Below are 24,658 nucleotides of genomic sequence, written 5' to 3'. Positions count from 1 at the left end.
GTCTTAAGGAGTTTTCGGAAGGCAGGAAGAGTAGGGGCAGTTCTAATCTCCGGGGGGAGTTGGTTCCAGAGAGCCGGCGCCGCCACAGAGAAGGCTCTTCCCCTGGGACCCGCCAACTGGCATTGTTTAGTTGACGGGACCCGGAGAAGGCCCACTCTGTGGGACCTAATCGGTCGCTGGGATTCGTGCGGCAGGAGGCGGTCTCGGAGATATTCTGCTCCGATGCCATGAAGGGCTTTAAAGGTCATAACCAACACTTTGAATTGTGACCGGAAACTGATCGGCAGCCAATGCAGACTGTGGAGTGATGGTGAAACATGGGCGTACCTAGGTAAGCCCATGACTGCTCTTGCAGCTGCATTCTGCACGATCTGAAGTTTCCGAACACTTTTCAAAGGTAGCCCCATGTAGAGAGCATTACAGTAGTCGAACCTCGAGGTGATGAGGGCATGAGTGACTGTGAGCAATGAGTCCCGGTCCAGATAGGGCCGCAACTGGTGCACCAGGCGAACCTGGGCAAACGCCCCCCCCTCGCCACAGCTGAGAGATGGTTTTCTAATGTGAGCTGTGGATCGAGGAGGACGCCCAAGTTGCGGACCCTCTCTGAGGGGGTCAATAATTCCCCCCCCCCCCCCAGGTAATGGACGGACAGATGGAATTGTCCTTGGGAGGCAAAACCCACAGCCACTCCGTCTTATCCGGGTTGAGTTTGAGTCTGTTGACACCCATCCAGGCCCCAACAGCCTCCAGGCCCCAACAGTTCACGGCAGTTCTGAAGAAGGATTTTGGATTATCCTGATCGTTTTCAACATGGAAAACAAAATTGTTTAAAAGGCTTAAGTAAATGCACTGTGTGAATTTGGGTATTTATGTGTCGGATGTATATCCGGGCCTTCCTCTGGGAGCATAAGACAACATAAACACTGTAGTGCTGCTTCATTTATTTCATCAGAACAAGGCTATGGTCTGTGAACAACTATCTGGTTCTCCCAGGGAAGCTTCATGTCTGAGTATCGTATTGGCAGTTCTGTGTTAGCAAAAACCTCAGAAGAAAAGGATTTAGGGGTAGTGATTTCTGACAGTCTCAAAATGGGTGAACAGTGCAGTCAGGCGGTAGGGAAAGCAAGTAGGATGCTTGGCTGCATAGCTAGAGGTATAACAAGCAGGAAGAGGGAGATTATGATCCCGCTATATAGAGTGCTGGTGAGACCACATTTGGAATACTGTGTTCAGTTCTGGAGACCTCACCTACAAAAAGATGTTGACAAAATTGAACGGGTCCAAAGACGGGCTACAAGAATGGTGGAAGCTCTTAAGCATAAAACGTATCAGGAAAGACTTAATGAACTCAATCTGTATAGTCTGGAGGACAGAAGGAAAAGGGGGGACATGATCGAAACATTTAAATATGTTAAGGGGTTAAATAAGGTCCAGGAGGGAAGTGTTTTTAATAGGAAAGTGAACACAAGAACAAGGGGACACAATCTGAAGTGAGTTGGGGGAAAGATCAAAAGCAACATGAGAAAATATTATTTTACTGAAAGAGTAGTAGATCCTTGGAACAAACTTCCAGCAGACGTGGTAGATAAATCCACAGTAACTGAATTTAAACATGCCTGGGATAAACATATATCCATCCTAAGATAAAATACAGAAAATAGTATAAGGGCAGACTAGATGGACCAGGAGGTCTTTTTCTGCCGTCAGACTTCTATGTTTCTATGATGAATTTGAATCCTGGTCCTAATTCAGTACTTTTCCCATTATATCCCACCCCCCTCCATATATAGATAGGGATACAGTGGCTCAGTGCTCAGTGGTTAAGATGCTGAGCTTGTTGATCAAAAGGTCAGCTGTTCAGAGGTTCAAATACCTAGTGCTGTGTAACAGGGTGAGCTGCCGTTACTTGTCCTAGCTTCTACCAACCTAGCAGTTCGAAAGCACGTAAGAAATGCAAGTAGAAAAATAGCGACCCCTTTGGTGGGAAGGTAACAGTGCTCTGTGCGCTGATCTTCAGCTTTAAAACAGAGATGAGCACCGCCCCCTAGAGTCAGGAACGTCTAGCACGCATGTACGAGGGGACTCTTTACCTTATATATATCATCCTACTCTGTATCCTATCATATTTAACTAGGCAAATATTTCAGTGACCAAGGAGACAGGCAGTGAGAAGGGAACCCTATGTATTGTTTGTTATTTTAATTATTTGAATTCTATGTTTTAGATAAAGTCTTCAAATGAAAAAAAAAGTATTAAAAACTTGACAGATTACTCAGTATCCCCAGATCTGTCAAATAAACGTTGCAGTGGACAAAGCTCAAAAACTGTTAGCATTAGAAGGCCTGGAGAACAAGACGTGTCAGTGGTTCTCAACCTGTGATCTGTAGTGGGTACTAAAACCTGTTGCTACCAGTTTTATGCATGCGACACTTCTGTGCATGCGCAGAAGCGTCTCAGGCAGGTGGGCAGAGCCTCCCGCCGCTATCAATTCGCAGAACCAGGCTGAACCGGGAGCAACCCACCGCTGCTGTGCCCCCATCGGCGGGAGTGTGCGTTTGCAATGTTATGATTTAAATCTTAAGTCTTGGGAGTCCAGGGCCATGATCCATGACCTCAAACAGGGGTTGAGCACCACTGGCATTTATTTACCTATCTATCTATCTATCTATCTATCTATCTATCTATCTATCTCTAAGCCGTCCTTCTCGAGGCGACTCAGGGCGGCGTATAACATTAATACGACAATATAATAATTAATAATAATAATTTATTACACTTGTATGCCGCCCGCTCCGAAGACTCGGGGCGGCTCGCAACAACAATGGAACATATAATGGAAAGGAACAATGGAATATATAAGAAATCTAATATCTCTAAAATATAAATTTTTCTAAACACGTTTTAAAAAAACCCCGTGAACACTCGCATACTGTACATTCATCCAATCCAATTATATCTCATATCAGTCAGAGACAGTCTCATCACTCAGGGTCCCCATGCCTGCCAGCAAAGGTAGGTTTTTAAGGCTTTATGAAAGACCAGGAGGGAGGGGGTGGTACGTATCTCCAGAGGGAGTTCGTTCCAGAAGGCCGGGGCCACCACAAAGAAGGCTCTTCCCCCAGGCCTCACCAGTCGACATTGTCTGGCTGACGGGACCCGGAGAAGGCCGACTCTGTGGGACCTAACTGGACGCTGGAATACATGAGGCAGCAGACAACCCCAAAGATAATCTGGTATATGCTTTCCTGGCTCCCAAAAGAAAGGATGAGGTGAACATATCTAGAGGTTAGTCCCATGTTTGGGATGCCTTACAGAAAAGACTTTATCTCTGGTAGGCATCTCGTGTGTACTTGAAATACTATGAAGAGCCTCCTTAGATGAGCTTGCAACTAAAACTCTTTAGAGTTTTAAAGTTCAAAACCAACCCTTTGGCTGGTTAATCAGAAATAAACTGGCTACTAGCGGAAATCTTTTAGCACTGGATTAATATTAATAATATGTTCTCAGTAATTCTTGCTGTGTAATGCTTTTTAAAGAGAAAAATCTTAGCTATAATGAATTGTAATGATCTGGTTTGAATTTTACCAGGGTATACATATATGTTGCTGGATTAGATCTGTGACTTGATAAATTTCTGTTTAATTGCTTCTATAAGTAAATTTGATATGCTTGCCTTTTTAAAAAAAGAATTGGAGCTTCTTGGTGTAGAAAAGTTTGAATATAACTCTCTTGCAACAATTTTACATGAAAAGTATTTTCCCACAATTGTAGCGATTCTTAAAGACATGAATGTATGTGGGTTTTCTCCTATTTGAATTTTAAAACATTGTCTGTCAAGCAAAATGTTTCAGAATTAAAACACTAGAAATTAAAACTTTCTGGGGTGCCATTCTTGTAATTTCACTTTTGGTATATGGACATTTAAAAGGGTCTTACAGTTTTAGTTTTATTACATAACATATATTCAAACAACAATTTCATATTTGAGAACAATACCTAACAATAGAAGTAGAAAATAAAACTGCATATAGAAAATAAAAATAAAATATCTGCCCAAGGATGTTGTAATGCAAAACTTACTTAACAACTATCTTGCTTAGCAACATAAATTTTGGGCTCAGTTGTGGTTCACAAGTCGAGGACTTTCTGTACAGTATTCAGAAATCCCAAAATATTTTTACCTGCCTGTTTTTGACTACTTTTTCAATTGTATATTCTCACCAATTTTTTATTACTGACTATAGATAATTTTTACCGATGTTCCAGTGAATCGCTTTGGAAAATGTATCATATTTAATCATTTTAATTTTAATTGTTTTAATCTTTTTTGTGCGATCTTCCTGCACAAGCTGATGCTGTGTAGTCAACTTTTGATTGATAATTATTTAATCGTTTATTTTCAATTATTATTTTTTATTGCCACCGCTAGTGCGGTTTAAATCAGTGTAAGAAAGGAGCTTCCTTTCTAAATACATTGGAACAGACTTGCATGGACTATAAAACTTTACTTCAGCCCTGTGTCCTGATCTGGTTTGTAAGCTGAGTTTCTCCTTCCTGTGTCTTCCCCCTCTCCCCCAACCTCCTCCTTCAAACAAGACTCTATTTGGGCCTCTATTAATCTCTAACATCATTTTTGTGGTTGAGCGATACAGCCACTTTAGGTCAAATCGGATTATTCATGCTTTTGGATACCATTTTAAAAAGGATATACGCTGTCTTCCTGGAAAAAGAAGCAGGACTCTGTTAATTTTTTTTTAATGTCACAACTTAACTCTTTTTTAGTGGGGGGGGGGGAATTTTGAGGAGGCAAATATGTGAATGGGAAAGTCTGTGAATGGGTACAAAGGAAATAACAAAGTTACAAAAGAATGAAAACAATATAAACGAGCATGCAAAGATATATTAAAAAATAAACACTATTGGTCTGTTCCTTGAGATAGATTTTTTAAAAGTAATTGTACAATAAAAGAAAGAAAGCACTGAGAATCTTTTGGAATTATTTAAATTTTGATGTAGCTTTTTCCACTGGGTGAATCTCAAAATCTGCCTTGAAATATTGTAGGATTTAAGGTACCTTAAAGTTGCCAAGATTGAGAAGCATTGGGGTGAATGTAACATTGCATTATGTTCTAAGAAGGGCATGACCAGTTAGGAGAGGGATAGGCAAAGTTGGCTCCTCTATGACATGTGGACTTCAACTCCCAGAATTCCTGAGCTAGCATGATTGGCTCAGGAATTCTGGGAGTTGAAGTCAACAAGTCATAGAAAAACCAACTTTGCCTACCCCTGAGCTAGGGCAAATTGTAGAGGAGAAAGCATCATGTTGATAAATGCAGAATCCTAGCAGGGTATAAAGGAATACCTGGCATGCCTATAACAATTCACAACAAATCTAATAAATTAAAAAAATTAAAATAAACCATTGTTAAACCAGACATACACACAGACATACCATACATAAATTGTATAGGCCCGGGGGAGGGGGGAGTGCCTCAATTCCCCCATGCCTGAGAGCAGAGGTGAGTTTTAAGGAGTTTACGGAAGCCAAGGAGGGTGGGGGCAATTCTAATCTCCGGGGGGAGCTGGTTCCACAGAGTCGAAGCCGCCACAGAGAAGGCTCTTCCCCTGGGACCCGCTAGACGACGGGACCCGGAGAAGGCCAACTCTGTGGGACCTAATCGGTCGCTGGGATTCGTGCAGCAGAAGGCGGTCCCGGAGATATTCTGGTCCGATGCCATGAAGGGCTTTGCTACTGGATTTGAGATGCGCCCGTGTGCTGCTTCTGCGTATGCACAGATCATCCATGATGACATCTGGGTGGGTGGGCAGAGCTGCTGCCGCTACTACCAGTTCACTAACCCGAACTCGCCTGAACCAGAGTGAACCGATAGCAACTCACCATTGCATTGGGGAGCAATTTTTCAGCCCGAAGATAGCGATGAAAATGGAATGAATGAAATGAAATCAAAATGGCTAGCCATTATGTTGTGCAGGCCTGATTTAGAGGCACTAGAAAATATACAGTAGTTCTGGGCCTGTCTTTAGCTCAGTTTGTTGTTACCTATTTCTTATTTGTATTCATTTCATTTATTAAATTTATATGCCACCATCTTGCTTTCCAGTGCAACACTGGAGGTTTACAATGCAATAGAAATATAAATGCAAACGCAATTTATAAATATTACAAATTTAACATTAAATTATAAACTTTAAAACAGTTAAATGCAGAAGCATGGGAGTAGATTTCATCTCTAGCAGCCAGCTATTCCAAAGGCTATGGCAAAAAAAGCTCTTTTCATGGAACCCCTCAGAGAGGGTACGCAACTTGGGCGTCCTCCTCGATCCACAGCTGGCATTAGAGAACCATCTTTCAGCTGTGGCGAGGGGGGCGTTTGGCCAGGTTCACCTGTTGCACCAGTTGCGGCCCTATCTGGACCGGGAGTCACTGCTCACAGTCACTCATGCTCTCAAGGTTCAACTACTGTAATGCTCTCTACACCTTTGATAAGTGTTCGGAAACTTCAGATTGTGCAGAATGCAGCTGCGAGAGCTATCATGGGCTTCCCTAGGTATGCCCATGTTACACCAACACTCCACAGTCTGCATTGGTTGCTGATCAGTTTCCGGTCACAATTCAAAGTGTTGGTTATGACCTATAAAGACCTTCATGGCCTCGGACCAGAATATCTCCGAGACCGCCTTCTGCCGCACAAATCCCAGCGACCGGTTAGGTCCCAAAGAGTTGGCCTTCTCCAGGTCCCGTCAATGAAATAATATCGTCTGGCGGGACCCAAGGGAAGAGCTTTCTCCGTGGCGGCCCCGACCCTCTGGAATCAACTCCCCCTGGAGATTAGGATTGCCCCCACCCTCCTTGCCTTTCGCAAACTCCTTAAAACCCTCCTCTGCCGTCAGGCATGGGGAAATTGATTCCCCCGGGCTGTTTCCGTAAGGTTTGTCTGAGATGTATGATTGTTTTTATACTAAGGGTTTTAAATTGCTTTTTATTTTTGGATTTGTACCGTGTTTTGTGTTGTGAGCCGCTCCGAGTCTCCAGAGAGGGGTGGCATACAAATCTAATTAATAATAATAATAATAATAATAATAATAATAATAACAACAACAACAACCTTCCAGCTGAAATCCCTAGCAGGTCTCTTTTTTGAGAACAAGTAAGGTAGGCCAATCCATTTGGCCAAGATGGATCCTCAGATATTCTGGAACCAAGCCATAAAGGGTTTTGAAGGCGATAAGTAACACCTTGAAGTGGACACTGAAGCAGATTTGCAAGACGATGGCAAATGAGAAGAATAGCAAGAATGGAAGGAGGTGAAGAATTGCAAAGGTTTTCTTGAAGAGGGTGAAAAACAGAGGTGGATTCCTCACGATTTGGACTGGTTCACCTGAACCGCTAGCAAGCCACTGATGACATCACAATGACGTCACAGAACTGGTTCTGTCGATGCCAGTCCGTGGATGCTGCCAACTTTTTTTGTTCTGGAATTTTTTTGGAATTTATTCCCAGGTTTTTTTTCTTCTGTGAATGCACAGAAGCCAAATTTGGGGCATTGTGCATGCGTCACCATCTTGTATTAGCCTTTAAAAAAAAAAAAAAAATTGGCCCTGCGCATGCGCAAATACCCGCACTGCCATGCTGCACAGGAGGAAGTGAACTGGCAGCGAGATAAGTTAGAACCCACCCCTGGTGAAAACCTTCTTTGTTCATTTCTCTCTCTTCACCTCCCCCCCTCTCTTTTAGGCATCTGGGAGTTTTTGTTAGGTTTGCATTGTTAAGTGAATTATTCTGATTTATGCTTCCAGAGCTAATCCACAAATCTGTGTACATTGTTTTGTTTTTCCTTTGCATTTTGCAATACAAGCCTTAGCTCAAAAAAAACCCCAGCATGAAGTAGGCTAGCCTGCAAACAAAAACTGGTTTCAGGTGACAGCACCGTTTAAGGTTAAAAGCATACAAAATGTATATTTTGTCTGTTACAAAGGTCAAACTTTCTGGTATGTTTCTTGTTTGAAGGAGATTCATTGCGGAGTATTCATTGCATATCTAGACTGCAGACTAATCTGTCTGTTCCCACAACACACCAAGCTCAGGATAGGTCTTTGCCTCCCCCAAAGCCAAAACACCAAATAATTTTTGTTATTTTTGTCCTTCCTGGCAATTGTGCTGGAAACAGATTCATGGAGCAATGCCAGACATGCTAAAGTAAGTTAAAGAACCAAACTCTTAAGAGAATTATGCAGTAATTTCAAAAAATTATATGACAACTCTGCTCCCTTCCTCTTTCCCCACTCTCAGCCTTCACTTAGCCTTGTGGAAACCTTGACTGCAGTTGGAAAATTATCAGTTATTTTGCACAAAATGTGTGCAGGCTACAAGATTCAGAATACTTTTTGGATCTATGTCTAGTTGGTAGAACATTGCTTCTTCATTCATTTTCCCACTAGTAACTTCTGGAGTCATCCCACAAATCATTATGTCAAAAAAACAATAACAGGCTTTACATCACTTTGGCAAACATTTAGTTATGAGTGAAGAAAAGAGTCAATATAGTATTGATATTGACTATTATAAATATAGTATTTATTATTACAAATGCAATATTATTTAAACAGAATTTGAAAAACCATTGCTTGTTGAACAAGCTCTAAGTTTATAGAAAGCCAAAATAAAAACTGCCCCACTTTCTAGCTTAGATTTATGAATTAACTGGATTACCAACTGTTGTCTGAGGTCACTTTATGAGACCTTTGTGCCAGTTCTACAATACAATATCTGCAGCCCCATAATACAGAATCTGCTGTGTTGAAGCACTTAGAGAATTCATTTCTGGATGTGCTACATTATCTTGAAACTGGTAAAAAAAAAAGTTTGGTTTTTTTCTTTTGAAAAAAGAAACTCTAAAACTGGCGCTTATAAATGATGTCTTTCCATATTTAGAGGAACCACAACTTTACTATACCATCTGTTTATCTAATGCAGCAAATGGATAAGGTGCCATTCATAAAACCAGAATCTTAATGGAGGAAAAGGGAAATAGAAAAGGTTTTAGTTTCTTCTTGAAGCAGAGCAAAGAAGGAAGTAATCTGCCCTTCAGGGCCACAGGAATTCCACAAGATAAATGCTACCGTCCTATATTGGATGTTTTTCCAAGGGATCACGTACAATAAATCTCTTGAAGATAATTGGAGTTCTCCATTAGCTATATGAGGAAAGCTCCTTTAGGTAAACCAAACCAAATGTATTTAAAAGTGTATATGTGAAAACAAGCACTTTGAACAAAATCTTTAATTTATTGACAAGCGACAGAAGAATCAATAAAGGCTCTATAACCAAGCTAAGCCAGCAAATCTGGAGACTGACAGAATGGCCAACTGATTGGAAGTAGCCAATCTACATTCCAATACTGAAAATATAATAGTTAAGTTATTGCACAATATTTTTAGCTTCACATGCTAACAAAATAATATTAAGCATTATCCAATGTAAATGAGAGCTGTACCTGGATAAAGAGATGACAGATTTCCAACCTGGCTTTAGAAAAGGCTGATGGACATTAGACATTATAGCTGATGGTCCACTGGATAATTGAGAAAGCCAAAGAATGCCAAAAGAAAGTCACTCTGTTTCATTGATTACAGAAATGTCATCAATTTGTGTGGACCACATCAAGCTGTAGAATGTGCTCAGCAAAATGGAAATCCCAGTACATCTCATTGTTCTGATGAGAAAGTTATGTACAGATCAAGAATTTACAGCATAGACATAACATAGTAAAACAAACTGGTGCCAAATTGCCAAAGGAGTGTAACAAGGCTGCATTCGCCTCTTATTTATTCAGTCTATATACTGCATGGTTATTAAAAATAGCTGAATTGGAATTAAGTGAGCTGGGTTTTAAAACTGCAGAAAGAAACATCAATAAAGTTGCATAATACTGATGACACTGTTCTGATAACTGAAAATGCAAAGGATCTGCAAGCCCTGGTAACATAAGTTAAGGAGAAAATGAAGAAATCATTATCAAGAATGTGATGACGTCAGGGGATGAAGATAAAGAAGTGGTAGATATTTTCTGTCCACTAGGATCAACTACCGGTATCAATAATGAAGGAATGAAAGTACAATATTCAACAGTAGTAACTGTCAGCGGGATCTTGGAGTCCTAGTGGACAACCATTTAAATATGAGCCAGCAGTGTGCAGTAGCTACCAAAAAAGCCAACACAGTTCTAGACTGATTAACAGAAGGATAGAATCAAGATCACGTGAAGTGTTAATATCACTTTATAAGGCCTTGATAAGGCCACACTTATATGTATGTATAAATTATTCATTCATTCATTCATTTGACTTCTGTGCCCCCAATACCGGACGACTCAGGGTAGCTTACAACAAAATATAAAAATACAATTAACAATAAAAAATTTTTTTAAAGAAATTAAGTTTACTATGTTGTGGATTACACATGTATTTTAGCTTACATAAATATTTGAACTGTTTCTTTACGCTTTTTAAAAGTTTGATCAGATCAGATCAAATCAGATTCTGGTTTGAACTATCAGAATAGAATAACAGAGTTGGAAGGGATCTTGGAGGTCTTCTGGTCCAACCACCTGCTTAGGCAGGCAACCCTACACCAGTTCAGACAAATTAATGCAATATTGCTATCTTTACAAAAAAAGAGCTGAAATCTGTCAGAAAGATACTTTCCTGCTAATGAAATCTGATTCAAGACAGCGATGGAAAAGAAATAGTCACTAGAAAGATAAAATGGCTGTGAGAACAGCCTCCAAGCTCTTTGTAAATATGAAGAGGCTAAGTTAATAAAAGTAATTGGGCCAGTTAACCAAACATAGTTCTGACATTCACATAACACATTATTTTATGGTTTAAGTTATGGCTTGGTTCACCTAACATGTTGACCAAATCCATTATAGCCTAGGGAGTTGTCCATCCATATCATTACTATTGTTTTATATTATGAAAATCCAGAAGGTACTAGGCTAATACCTCTGTGGGAACTTGTTTGATAAGGAGATTGCACTGCTTTTTATTTGCACTGTATTTTTTAGAGCAAAGCTGGCTGAGGAACTCTAGGAGTTGAAGTCCACCAATCTTAAAGTTGCCAAGATTGGAGACCCCTGTTCTAGGGAGTCATCTTTCTGCTTAGAACTTTATAGAGTAATAGAATCAGCCAATTAATTTTGTTTACTTAAGAATTTAATAAGAATTTAATAAGATATTGATAAAATTAAATTTACTTATTCAGTTCAGAAACTGCCCATTTTATCCACAGAGTGACTTTCAATGAGACAAGGAAAAAACCTTCCATACTGTTTGTTCAGATTTAAAAGCCGTATTTTAAAAAGAAATAGAAAGAATATGTTTACTTGGATTGGATCAAGCTGAGAGGCAATGTGATCCTTTTCATAGTAGTCGTTAAGTTACCTTAAATAAAAGACAAACTGCTATTTAGTCTACAGAGAGGGGCGGCATATAAATTTAATAAATAAATAAAATAAATAAATATTTAACTTCAACTGGCACCAGAGTGCCTACCGTCCCCTGTCCTATTCTCTCTCCTATCACTCCTATATCTTCTCTTCTATCCCTATATCTTTTTCTGCTATTTTCTTTTTCTGCTATTCTCTCATAGTTACATCTTACTCCTTTATTTTCTCCTCTATTCCCCCTTTAATACATTCTACCTGATTATATCTTCTATAACCCTCATTGTGTATTATTGTGTATTGGACAAAAAAATAAATAAATAATAATAATAATAATAATAATAATAATAATAATAATTTATTAGATTTGTATGCCGCCCCTCTCCGAAGACTCGGGGCGGCTCACAACAGACGATAAAACAATATATATAGGCACAAATCTAATATAAAAAAAAAAACAACTAAAAACTCTATCATAATTTAAAAACCAAACAGCACATACATACCAAACATAAATTATAATAAGCCTGGGGGAAAGGTGTCTCAAATCCCCCATGCCTGGCGGTATAAGTGGGTCTTAAGTAGTTTACGAAAGACAAGGAGGGTGGGAGCAGTTCTAATCTCCGGGGGGAGTTGATTCCAGAGGGCCGGGGCCGCCACAGAGAAGGCTCTTCCCCTGGGGCCCGCCAGACGACATTGTTTAGTCGACGGGACCCGGAGAAGGCCAACTCTGTGGGACCTTATCGGCCGCTGGGATTCGTGCGGTAGCAGTTTGAGAATGACATTTGATAATACAGGTAGCCCTTGACTTATAAACATTTGCTTAGTGACTGTTTAAAATCACAACAGCACTGAAAAAAAGGGACTTATTTTTCCCACTTAGGACCAGCATCATCAGGATCATACGATCAAAAGTGAAATGCTTGGCAACTGGCATGTATTTATGACTGTTGCTGTGTCTCGGGGGCACATGGATCACTTTTTGCGACCTGACGATGAAAGTCAATGGGGAAACCAGATTCACTTAACAACCACATTGTTTACCCGAGGTGGGTTGCAACTGCAACGATTCACTTAACATCTGTGGCAAGAAGGGTCATAAAATGGGGCAAAACACAAGGAACAACTGTCTTGCTTCATAACGGAAACATTGGGCTTAATTGGGATTGTAATACCCTATTTGCAGTAGGTAGGGTTAGGGTATGGGTGGATTCTAACTTACCTTGCCGCCAGTTCGCTTCCTCCCACGCCATGTGGCTGCACATGCACTGTGTGCCATATGGCCATGTTGCGTGGTTGCTTCGCATACACAAACATGCGCAGTGCCGAAAACCAACAAAAATAACCCCCCCCCCCCCCCAAAAAAAGCCAAAAACAAGATGGTGGCACCAAGAGAGACGGTTCCGTGATGTCACCATCAATTTACTATCAGTTAGAACCAGTAGCAACCCACCTTGGGTAAATGTTTGCTGGGGAAGATGGCATTTTTTGCTTGTGAAGGAATGGTAGTTGTAGTAAAGATGCTCTTCTCCGTCACAGCCTGAAGGAGTCGAAACATTGAACTGATCTCTAAACTCCTTCCTCTCCCTTTACACGCTGCCCTTCCCCCATCTTCCTCCACAGAGCTTCTCCTCAAGGCACATTTCCAGCTGAAGGAGGATCAAATATGCCCAGTCACTTTTCCTCCTCCTTCTCTCTGTCCAAGGAATTTCCCCAGAGTTGTTGTTCTTACAAACTAAACTAACAAGGCACTTCCCTGTCTCCTTTGCTTTGTTCAGCTTTGCGTAGTAGCTCCCCATTAACTAAATCTCAATCTCTCTCTCTCTCTCTCTCTCTCTCTCTCTCTCTCTCTCTCTCTCTCTCCTCTCTCTCTCTCCTCTCTCTCCTCTCTCTCTCCTCTCTCTCTTCTCTCTCTCTCCTCCCTCTCCTCTCTCTCTCCTCTCTCTCTCCTCTCTCTCTCTCTCCTCTCTCTCCTCTCTCTCTCCTCTCTCTCTTCTCTCTCTCTCCTCCCTCTCCTCTCTCTCTCCTCTCTCTCTCTCTCTCCTCTCTCTCTCCTCTCTCTCTCCTCTCTCTCCTCTCTCTCCCCTCTCTCTCCTCTCTCTCTCTCTCCTCTCTCTCTCTCTCCTCTCTCTCTCTCCTCTCTCTCTCTCTTCCCACCCCCTGTGTGTGTGTGTGTGTTACAATCCCAATTTATTTCCTGAGGTGCAAATGTAACATGAGCAGATGGCAAGTCTTAGCAGACAAAATATAGCCAGAACCTCTTGATGTTGATTTTAAGGATGATGTAAATTTCTGTCATGAACTTATAGTTAGTTAAATAGTGCTTACAACTTAATGGATTTCTTGCACTTCAAATGCTTGTTACAAGTAGAAGTTCAGCCATAAATGACCCACTTAGGAATAATCAAAAAGAATGCAGGTTCAGGACCAACTGGATATTCTACCAATGTTAGTGTTGTCAAATTGGTAAAAATATAAAAGGATGTACAAAACAGATTCCTTTGGTACTACTATTTTTCTAGCGTTTATAGTTTATTAGGAATGACGCTGCTCTTTATTATTAATATCTTAATTCTGAGTAAAAGCCAGATTTTTAAATATGGCTATATACACAATACTTTTAATAAATCAACGAACTGGTCCAGTCTATTATGCAATATTCATCTAATTATTTTACTTGTTATATTTGTATTAAATGCCATGTTCTTTGTAACGTGTAGATTATTATGATTATGTTTGTAACTTGCTTTAAATAAAATTTATACTGTTTTCCTAAATTTTGCATTGCACATTTAGAATAATTGTTCTTAAAAATTTGATTTCACAAAGAAACTTTACTGCCCCTAAAGACAGCAGCATAAATTGACATAGGACTGAATCAGGGTTGCATTCTGCACTTGTAATTGATATTCATGCCCATAACTTGCACAATAAAACTAAGGTACTTTTCTTTCCCCTAAATCTGGTAATGATTTGCAAACCTAATGCTTTTGGGAAAGGTAATGCAGTAACATTATTGTATTTTGTGTTTGCGGGGAAAGGGGAGATTTGGCTTTCACAAAAAATTCCATATATTCTTGGCATATCAAATTAGCACCAACACAAACTGTAGAGGTCTGCTCTACAGCATTTACAATGCCCTAAGCTGTTGTAAGATTTGTAGGTATTTGGAATAAGTTCTTAGCAGATACAATTTGAATTTTATTATCATAATTATCTTCCTGATGCTTTATTCTTAGTAGTTTTTTTCCTCCGTACACATTAAGGCAGACTTTATTACAGCATGTTGTGAGCAAATTCTTGTAAAAATAGTCTGTCGAGGGCTGCACTGGCATTGAGCAGGAGTCAAAATAAGCGATAGTGATACATATTCCTCGGAAAATATGTCCTCGGAGAGGGGCGGCATACAAATCCAATCAATCAATCAATAAATCAATAAATAAATTATTTCTCCTCACATATCTATTTGAGACAGGGTAGGTTGTTTATGCCAGCTGTATAAATTTCTTGCTTGCAGTGAGTTCTGGACATTAAAGTTTCTCATAAGAAACTTTAATTTAATTAAGTTCTGGACATTAAAGTTTCTCATAAGAAACTAATATCGAATGACCTAGGTGCTAAAGCCCACTGCAACAATATCGCCAAAAAAGCTTCTAGAGTTGTTAACCTGATCCTATGCAGCTTCTGCTCAGGCAATCTCACACTTCTCACAAGAGCCTACAAAACTTTTGCCAGACCCATCCTAGACTACTGCTCATCTGTCTGGAACCCATACCACATCTCAGACATCAACACCCTTGAAAATGTCCAAAGATATTTCACCAGAAGAGCCCTTCACTCCTCCACTCGAAACAGAATATCCTATGAAAATAGACTAACAATTCTGGGCCTAGAAAGCCTAGAACTACGGCGCCTAAAACACGATTTGAGTATTGCCCACAAGATCATATGCTGCAACGTCCTACCGGTCAATGACTACTTCAGCTTCAACCACAACAACACAAGAGCACGCAACAGATTCAAACTTAATATTAACCGCTCCAAACTTGACTGTAAAAAATATGACTTTAGATTTAGATTAGATTAGATTTATTGGATTTATATGCCGCCCCTCTCCGCAAACTCGGGGCGACTCACAACAATAACAAAAAACAGCACAGTACATAATACCAAATCCAATGCCCACCAATCTAATTACAATTTAAAACTAGTAATCTCATAAAAACGGTATATATAAAAAACAGGCACACAGTCAATCAATCAACAAAACAACATGGGCAAGGGGGAGGTGTTTTAGAGCACACAACAGATTCAAACTTAATATGAACCACTCCAAACTTGACTGTAAAAAATATGATTTCAACAATCAAGTTATCGAAGCGTGGAACTCATTACCGGACTCAATTGTGTCAACCCCTAACCCCCAACATTTCTCCCTTAGACTCTCCACAATTGACCTCTCCAGGTTCCTAAGAGGCCAGTAAGGGGCGTACATAAGTGCACTGGTGTGCCTTTCGTCCCCTGTCCAATTGTCTTTCCTTTCTTTCACCTATCATATATATTCTCTTCCTTTCATATATCCTCTCCTCTAAGTTCACTTTTACCCTTACATATATTATCACGTGTCTATTTTTCTTCCTATGTATTTGTGTATTGGACAAATGAATAAATAAATAAATAAATAAAATAAGAGAAATCTAATAATAATAATATAATAACAATAGAGTTGGAAGGGACATTAGAGGTCTTCTAGTCCAACCCCCTGCTTAGGCAGAAAATCCTACACTACTTCAGACAGATGGTTATCCAGCATCTTCTTAAAAACTTCCAGTGTTGGAGCATTCACAACTTCTGGAGGCAAGCTGTTCCACTGATTAATTGTTCTAACTGTCAGGAAATTTCTCCTTAATTCTAAGTTGCTTCTCTTCTTATTTAGTTTCCACCCATTGCTTCTTGTTTTACCCTCAGGTGCTTTGGAGAATAATTTGACTCCTTTTTCTTTGTAGCAACCCCTGAGATATTGGAGCACTGCTATCATGTCTCCCCTAGTCCTTCTTTTTATTAAACTAACCATGCCCATTTCCTGCAACCGTGCTTCATATGTTATAGCCTCCAGTCCCCTAATCATCTTTCTTGCTCTTCTCTGCAGTCTTTCTAGGGTCTCAACATCTTTTTTGCATCATGGCAACCAAAACTGTATGCATTGTTCCAAGTGTGGCATCACCAAGGCCTTATAAAGTGGCATTAACACTTCATGTGATCTTGATTCTATCCCTCTGTTAATGCAGCCTAGAACTGTGTTGGCTTTTTTGGCAGCTGCTGCACACTGCTGGCTCATATTTAAATGGTTGTCCACTAGGACTCCAAGATCCTCTTACAGTTACTACTGTTGAGCAATGTACCACATATATTGCACCTGTGCATTTTGTTTTTCTTGCCTAAATGTAGAACCCACATTTAATGATTTTTTAAAAATTCAATTTAGATAGCTGTCTACCTCACAGCTCTGATTCTGTGTATACCATTGATAACCACCGATGATTAATCAGAAAAAGAGGAATCCTTGATGGTCTCTGAACTTGGTTATTTTCTTGCAGATAAAGTATTTCATTACAGCACTAATGATGTTACCTAGTTTGGATAATGAAACATCTGCAAGAAAACAACCAAGCTCAGAGAGCCCCAAGGATCCCTCATTTCAGCCCTGACTACAAATATTTTATTCATTCATTCATTCATTCATTCATTCATTCATTCATTCATTTAGTCCAATACACAATGAGGGTTTTAGTGGGTATATATCTATATACACATAGTAAAATACATGATGAAAGTTATAGAGGAGATACTCATAGTAAAATATATCTAAGAAATAATAGAAAAGAAGGTATAATAATAGAACATATCAATGAAAGAATAGAAGAAGAGATATAGGAATAGAAGAAAGGTATAGGAGATATAGGAGAGCAATAGGACAGGGGACGGAAGGCACTCTAGTGCACTTGTACTCGCCCCTTACTGACCTTTTAGGAATCTGGATAGGTCAACCGTAGATAATCTAAGGGTAAAGTGTTGGGGGTTTGGGGATGACACTATGGAGTCCGGTAATAAGTTCCACGCTTCGACAACTCGGTTACTGAAATCATATTTTTTACAGTCAAGTTTGGAGCGGTTAATATTAAGTTTAAATCTGTTGTGTGCTCTTGTGTTGTTGTGGTTGAAGCTGAAGTAGTCGCCGATAGGCAGGACATTGCAGCATATGATCTTGTGGGCAATACTTAGATCTTGTTTAAGGCGTATTCTCCTTTACTAGAATTTGAAAAGATTTTTTTTCTCCAAGCAGAGACTGTCTATGAGTTTCAGAACTTGGGAGAAAATTAATCTGAATTATTAGCTATTCTAAGGAAAATCAGTAAGTCAAGGAATGTGGCATGTACTTTCTTTGCATAGCAGTACTTTTAATTACACATAACACAGCTTTTTTTTCCAAAGAAATCTAATCCAGTCATATAAATGAATCCTATTTGTGATTCTCAGTCATGAATGAAGCATATTATTGATCTTTGTGACATTTTGATCACTACCTCAAAACTGTCAAGATTTTATATTCCTGGTTTTAAGTAATCCAGTAGCTATTGTTTTATTCAAGCATCAAATGTGCCTTCTTTTTGTCTTGTAATGTTGTTAGGTTTTCAGCTCACTTTGATTTGGGATTTGCTGGCCTTCCAAGAGCATGCCTTGTGATCCCTACTTATCATTTTCTCCTACGCATTCCAGTGTCTAATCAATGTTTTCATGATCAGCATCTTATATACTTTTCTTAAATCATCTTGTTTGCTAAGTTAGATTGATTTGCCCTGTATGCACATAAACAACCTAATAGGATAATAAAATGCCAATTGAACTTAAAATTTAGTTCCGTATAATATGGTATACTCTGTAAACTAGCTGCTGTTCTGTTATCCTGCCACAGACACCGCATCCTATATTAGAGGGGGTAACTTTAAGGGTAAAGACTTCTGTTCAAAACAAACATTAAAATTACTTTGAGAAACATCTATCAGAGTCACACTTGCAAGCCAAACTGTATGCAATCTTCTGTCTGTCTGTCTGTCTGTCTGTCTGTCTGTCTGTCTGTCTGTCTGTCTGTCTGTCTGTCTGTCTGTCTGTCTGTCTATATATCTATCTATCTATCTATCTATTTATTTATTCATCTAATACACAATGTAGGTTATAGAGAATATACATGTAGTAAAATATATAAAAGAAAGAATAGAAGAAAAGATATAAGAATAAAATATGTCAATGAAGAATAGAGGGAAAGATATATGGAAGAAAAGATAAATGGGAGAAGGAGAGATAATTGGACAGGAGACGGAAGGCACACTATTGCACTTCTGAATGCCCCTTACTGGCCTCTTAGGTACTTGAAGAGGTCAATTGTGGATAGTCTAACAGGGAAAAATGTTGGGGGTTTGGGGTTGACACTACGGAGTCAGGTAATGAGTTCCACACTTCAACAACTCGATTGCTGAAGTCATATTTTTTACAGTCAAGTTTGGAGCGGTTAATATTAAGTTTGAATCTGTGTGCTCTTGTGTTGTTGTGGTTGAAGGTGAAGTAGTCGCTAACAGGCATGACGTTGCAGCATATGATCTTGTGGGAAATATTTAAATCATGTTTATGGCATCGTAGTTCTAGGCTTTCTAGACCCAGGATTGCAAGTCTAGTTTCGTAAGGCATTCTAAAAGAGCTTCTAAAATTTATATTTTTATATAAATTTCAAGAATGTCAGAATGACTGTCATCATTTTGGAATACTTTGTTCAGTTCTGAAGACCTCAGCTACAAAAAGATATTGATAAAATTGAACGGGTCCAAAGACAGGCTACAAGAATGGTGGAAGGTCTTAAGCATAAAACTTATCAGGAAAGACTTAATGAACTCAATCTGTATAGTCTGGAGGACATAAGGGAAAGGGGGAACATGATCGAAACATTTAAATATGTTAAAGGGTTAAATAAAGTTCAGGAGGGAAGTGTTTTTAATAGGAAAGTGAACACAAGAACAAGGGGGCACAATCTGAGGTTAGCTGGGGGAAAGATCAGAAGCAGCGTGAGAAAATATTATTTTACTGAAAGAGTAGTAGATGCTTGGAACAAACTTCCAGCAGACATGGTTGGTAAATCCACAGTAACTGAATTTAAACATGCCTGGGATAAACATATATCCATCCTAAGATAAAATACAGGAAATAGTATAAGGGCAGACTAGAGGGACCATGAGGTCTTTTTCTGCCGTCAATCTTCTATGTTTCTATGTCTCTATTATTTGGTCTCCCCATTATTGCTATGCATCATATGATTTAACCACACTTAGATTTGTAATTCCATGAAGTTCCAATAGTTCTGACCTGAAAATGGCTTTTTAAAAAATGTATGAGTAAAAAGGGATTGGATAGATTCTGGGAGATTCAGTGTTCCCTCTGGCATGTCTCTAAATATTAGTTTCAGGAGAACAGTGGAATGAGAAAGTTAAGGTTGTAGCTTCAAATTGTGGCCATCTCAGAGCAGCCCCTGGCATGAGAAGATGGATCGACTTCAACATACTGTAGAACAGGGTTCCCCAAACCTTTGGACCTCAGGGATCACCAAGGTCATACTTTTAAATCCCGCGGACCACCAAATTCATAATTTTAAGTCCTGCAGACCACTAATATTTTTTTTAAAAAGATAAATACATTTGTAAAATAATGATCAGAGAACTTCCCTTTTATTAATATGAAATGCACCTATTTAATACAACAAAATTATAAATGCTTATTTAATCATAACAAAATATTTAAAGGTTGTTTAATTGTAACAGAATTATTAAAGGTAGTGTAATTATTACAAAATAGTTGAAGCTAATTTGACAGTGGCTTGCTGATGTTTTGGGAAAGCCAGTCCCATATTCCAGAGCTGTAGCTGTAGTCCCTCCCCTCCCCTCCTCTTACATCCTTTCCTTTTCTTTCCTTTCCTTGTTAAAAATAGAGCTTGAGCCATTCATGACCTCTTCAGGAATAATCAAGATCAAACAAATAATTCCCTCAACACTATCAAACTTTTTACTAAGTCTGCACTTCTATTTCTACTAGTTTTTTTCTCATCATTCCTATCATCCTTTTCCGCCCACTTAGGACTGTATGACTGTAACTTGTTGCTTGTAATCTAAGATTTTTATTAATATTGATTGTTTTTTCATTGCTTATTTGACCCCTATGACAATCATTAAGTGTTGTACCACATGATTCTTGACAAATGTATCTTTTTTTTAATGTATACTGAGAGCATCTGCACCCAGACAAATTCCTTGTGTGCCCAATCACACTTGGCCAATAAAGAATTCTATTCTTTTCTATTCTATTCTATTCCTTCCTGGATTGGATTAATAATTAATTGCCCTTGGCCATATCTGTCCCAGGGCCAAGATTTCTCCACGGACCACCAACATTTTCTCACAGACCACCAGTGGTCCATGGGCTACAGGTTGGTGACCTGTGCTGTAGAAGATTACAATAATAAGAGATTACAAGGCAGCTGAACTATAATAAAATTCATTCCAAATTGTTCATCCAACCCCAGTGATAAACATAGTGGCTTGATCTTAAAGATTTAGAGGGCTGTTTATTACAAAGAATAGCTACTACTTATTTTTTCATAACTTAGCTAGCCAGCATAATAGCAATCAGTAAACTAGTCAAGACACGAAATCGAAATTGTGTGTTTGAATTTAAGGCTATATTTCTTGAAGTCCATGTAGGTACAGTATCTTCAAGCCACCATGGTTAAGAAACATTGCTTTAAGGAAATCTTGAAGAAAAAAAGGGGAGCAGAGATCATCATTTGCTAGCCTACATAAATGCCATTTCTCTCTGCTGCCTAAGAAATGAAGCTGTTTAAAAGAAATGATCATTGCGTAAGTGATGGATTCCACGCAGTTGGAGGGTTAATCACTATTTTAGGAAAATAGATGATGATCGTGGCTGATGATGATCCTGGCAACCAAAGCAGTTTAATGTCAAGTGATTCCATTTCCAGGTTGTGTTGCCACTAAATATGAATATGGATTATTTTTGGATATGTGTGTAGGAGTAACAGAGCTTTCCTCGTCTGCCTGTAAAAGGCTAGCTAGGATTATCATTATTATTATTATTATTTTGGGGGGGGGGGAGTTGCTGTGGCCAGCAGTTGCTATTACAGTTCTTCAGGTACCATAGTTTACTAGCAGACAGAGCTCAGCCTGCAGAAGTCGCCATGATTTCTGTGGCTTCCGTTCTGAGTGCCCTTCCCCCAGTTACAGGTCCAATTCCACAGAGAAAGAGGGAGGGAGAACGAGAGCCTTCCTGTAGCTGTGCACCAACTATTTTTATTTCCTCCTGAGCAGCAAAGCTACCCCAGGGTTGGATGGCGTTGGGGATTTGTTCTGCACTCTTTTATCACTTCCTCCAAAAGGTTTGATGGCTGGTTGTATCTGATGGAGGAATCCGCAGTTCAGGAAAACTCATGCTTTGTAATAAAATGGGCTAGTTAGAAAAGTACTGCCAGACCATAGTTCCCTCTAAGCTGAGCAGTGAGCAATCGCTCACTTAAAAATCATCATCAACTCAGAGTTTTCCAAACCTGCCCAGAAGCTGAGAGGGAAAGAGTGAGAGGGAAGGAGAGAGAGAGGAAGAGAGGAAGAGAGAGAAACAGATAGAAAAAAGAGAGGAAGGAAAAGAGAAAGAAAAAGAATGGGAGTAAGGAAGAGAGAAAGAAAATCAAAATCTAGTTTGAAACTAGCTCAACTATTTAAGTGGCATTTTGATATTGATAGAGTTGCCCTATTATGAGCTCACTGTTATAGACACACAGTACAGTATTTTATTTTGAAATTCTCTGAGGCAAAACAGGGTGGGTTTTTTATTTGTTTGTTTGTTTGTTTGTTTATTTATTATTTCTGTTCCACCCAGTCCCGAAGGGACTGCTGCTCAGACACTATACTTTTCCGGCCACCCCCCCAAAAAATTAGAGGGAACACTGTGCCAGACTCCTGATTTTTGATCAAGGTGGAAGAATCACTTATTTTTTCAGAAGCGTGACCCAGATTTGCATATCTTAAATACCTTTTGTTCTGTCTGGGTTTTCCCAGACCTCCACACCCACTGAAAAAACAGCCAGACACTCTGGTAAAATCCAAAAGTATTTTATAGCAGGAAAAAATAAGCACAAAGGAAAACCTGTCTTCACAGCAGACAGGTTACAATACGTTACAACAGGGTCCTGATGTCCAGTCAATTTCACAAGCTTCTTGCTGGCACACCCCCCCAAGGTTTCAATAGTCCAAGGCACAAACCAGGATTGTAGCCACCAAAGTTCACAGACAGGTCTCACGAATCTCCAAGATAAAACTCCACAAGCCAGGAAGGGTGGGGCCGCCTTTTATCCTTGCCCAAGCACCACACCCAAACCCAGCTGTGACCTCTAATGCTGGAAATACCTAGCCAATTGAGTTCGTCTCTGATTAGCTCTCCTTTGTCGCATATCTATGATGTCATGAGCATCTTCCCCCAGGGAATCCAGGCTGCTTGCTGGGGAGAGCTCCCCCTGGTGGAACTCTGGCTGTCCTTCTTCTTCAGCCTGGGATTCCGCTTCCTCGTCAGTCTGCACCTCCTGGTCCTCAGCCTCTCCCTCTGAGCTGGAAGCCGACAGCAAATCAGCCATTCCCGGAGGGGTCCCAGGCTGAACCACAACACCTTTTAAATGTTTTTTTTTAATTGAAGCAGCCACATTGGTAGGTTCTTTTTAAAATTAATACAGTGGCACCTCTACTTACGAACTTAATTCGTTCCGTGACCAGGTTCTTAAGTAGAAAAGTTTGTAAGAAGAAGCAATTTTTCCCATAGGAATCAATGTAAAAGCAAATAATGTGTGCGATTGGGGAAACTACTATTGGCGACTAGTTCAGCTTCAACCACAACAACACAAGAGCACACAACAGATTTAAACTTAATATTAACTGCTCCAAACTTGACTGTAAAAAATACGACTTCAGTAACCAAGTTGTCGAAGCGTGGAACTCATTACCGGACTCCATTGTGTCATCTCCAAACCCCCAACACTTTACCCTTAGATTATCTACGTTTGACCTATCCAGATTCCTAAGAGGTCAGTAAGAGGCGAGTACAAGTGCACTAGAGTGCCTTCCGTCCCCTGTCCTATTGCTCTCCTATATCTCCTATACCTTTCTTCTATTCCTATATCTCTTCTTCTATTCTTTCATTGATATGTTCTATTACTTTATCTTCTTTTCTATTATTTCTTAGATATATTTTACTATGACCTCTATAACCTTCATCATGTATTTTATTATGTGTATATAGATATATACCCACGAAACCCTCATTGTGTATTGGACAAAATAAATAAATAAATAAACCACAGGGAGGGTGGAGGCCCTGTTTCCTCCCAGGAGATTCCTAGAGTGGCCCCACAGAGGCTTCTCCCCACCTTTTCCGGTTACAGTTTCGGAGGCTTGGATTTGTAAGTAGAAAATGGTTCTTGAGAAGAGGCAAAAAAAATCTTGAACACCCGGTTCTTATCTAGAAAAGTTCATAAGTAGAGGCGTTCTTAGGTAGAGGTACCACTATATATAGTTTTCAGCCAACAACCTCACAGGCTAAAGTCTCTAACTCCAAATGATGGCTTCGGCCTGACACAAATCTTATTTGGTGTTCAAGCTGCACATTCTATGTAGAAGCAAGAGCCAACTTCTCCTTGTACCAAATCCAGAGTGATAGTAGACATAGTAAGGTGATCAGGTTAATGACAAATATATTTTTTAAAAATGAGTCCAGTTTATCATCATGTAGGCTTACAACACTAATCTAGTTCTATGTATTGTAATATAATTAAAAGGTCAGAGAATATAGTAGTATCTGTTGGCCCAGGTGAGCTCTTGAAATTTCAGCTGTTTCTATTTATTTTATCTTTTTGGATTCAAATTCATTTTGGGTAATAGAGAAGAGAGATAGATGTGTGCCTCTTTGCAGTATGCGGCTCCTAGAAAATGCTATGGAATCAAATTGTAATTTTAATTGGATAGAAGGGGAATTAATAAATGCATGACAATAGACTATTGTTACTAGCTGTTCATATCTAAATTTCCATTGATATA

General features: G+C 39.4%; 1 protein-coding gene across 2 annotated transcripts in view; it reads left to right on the top strand.

Moving 5' to 3' along the window:
• BCAS4 (breast carcinoma amplified sequence 4) overlaps positions 1-24,658 on the top strand; it is a 71,207-nt gene that overhangs the window by 29,233 nt on the left and 17,316 nt on the right. The gene's annotated exons all lie outside the window — the stretch shown is intronic.

This window comes from Erythrolamprus reginae, chromosome 3 (assembly GCF_031021105.1).
Source record: "Erythrolamprus reginae isolate rEryReg1 chromosome 3, rEryReg1.hap1, whole genome shotgun sequence".
In the NCBI taxonomy this organism is placed as follows: domain Eukaryota; kingdom Metazoa; phylum Chordata; class Lepidosauria; order Squamata; family Dipsadidae; genus Erythrolamprus; species Erythrolamprus reginae.
Note: the sequence above shows the minus strand (reverse complement) of the source record. Positions and strands in the feature narration are given on the sequence as shown.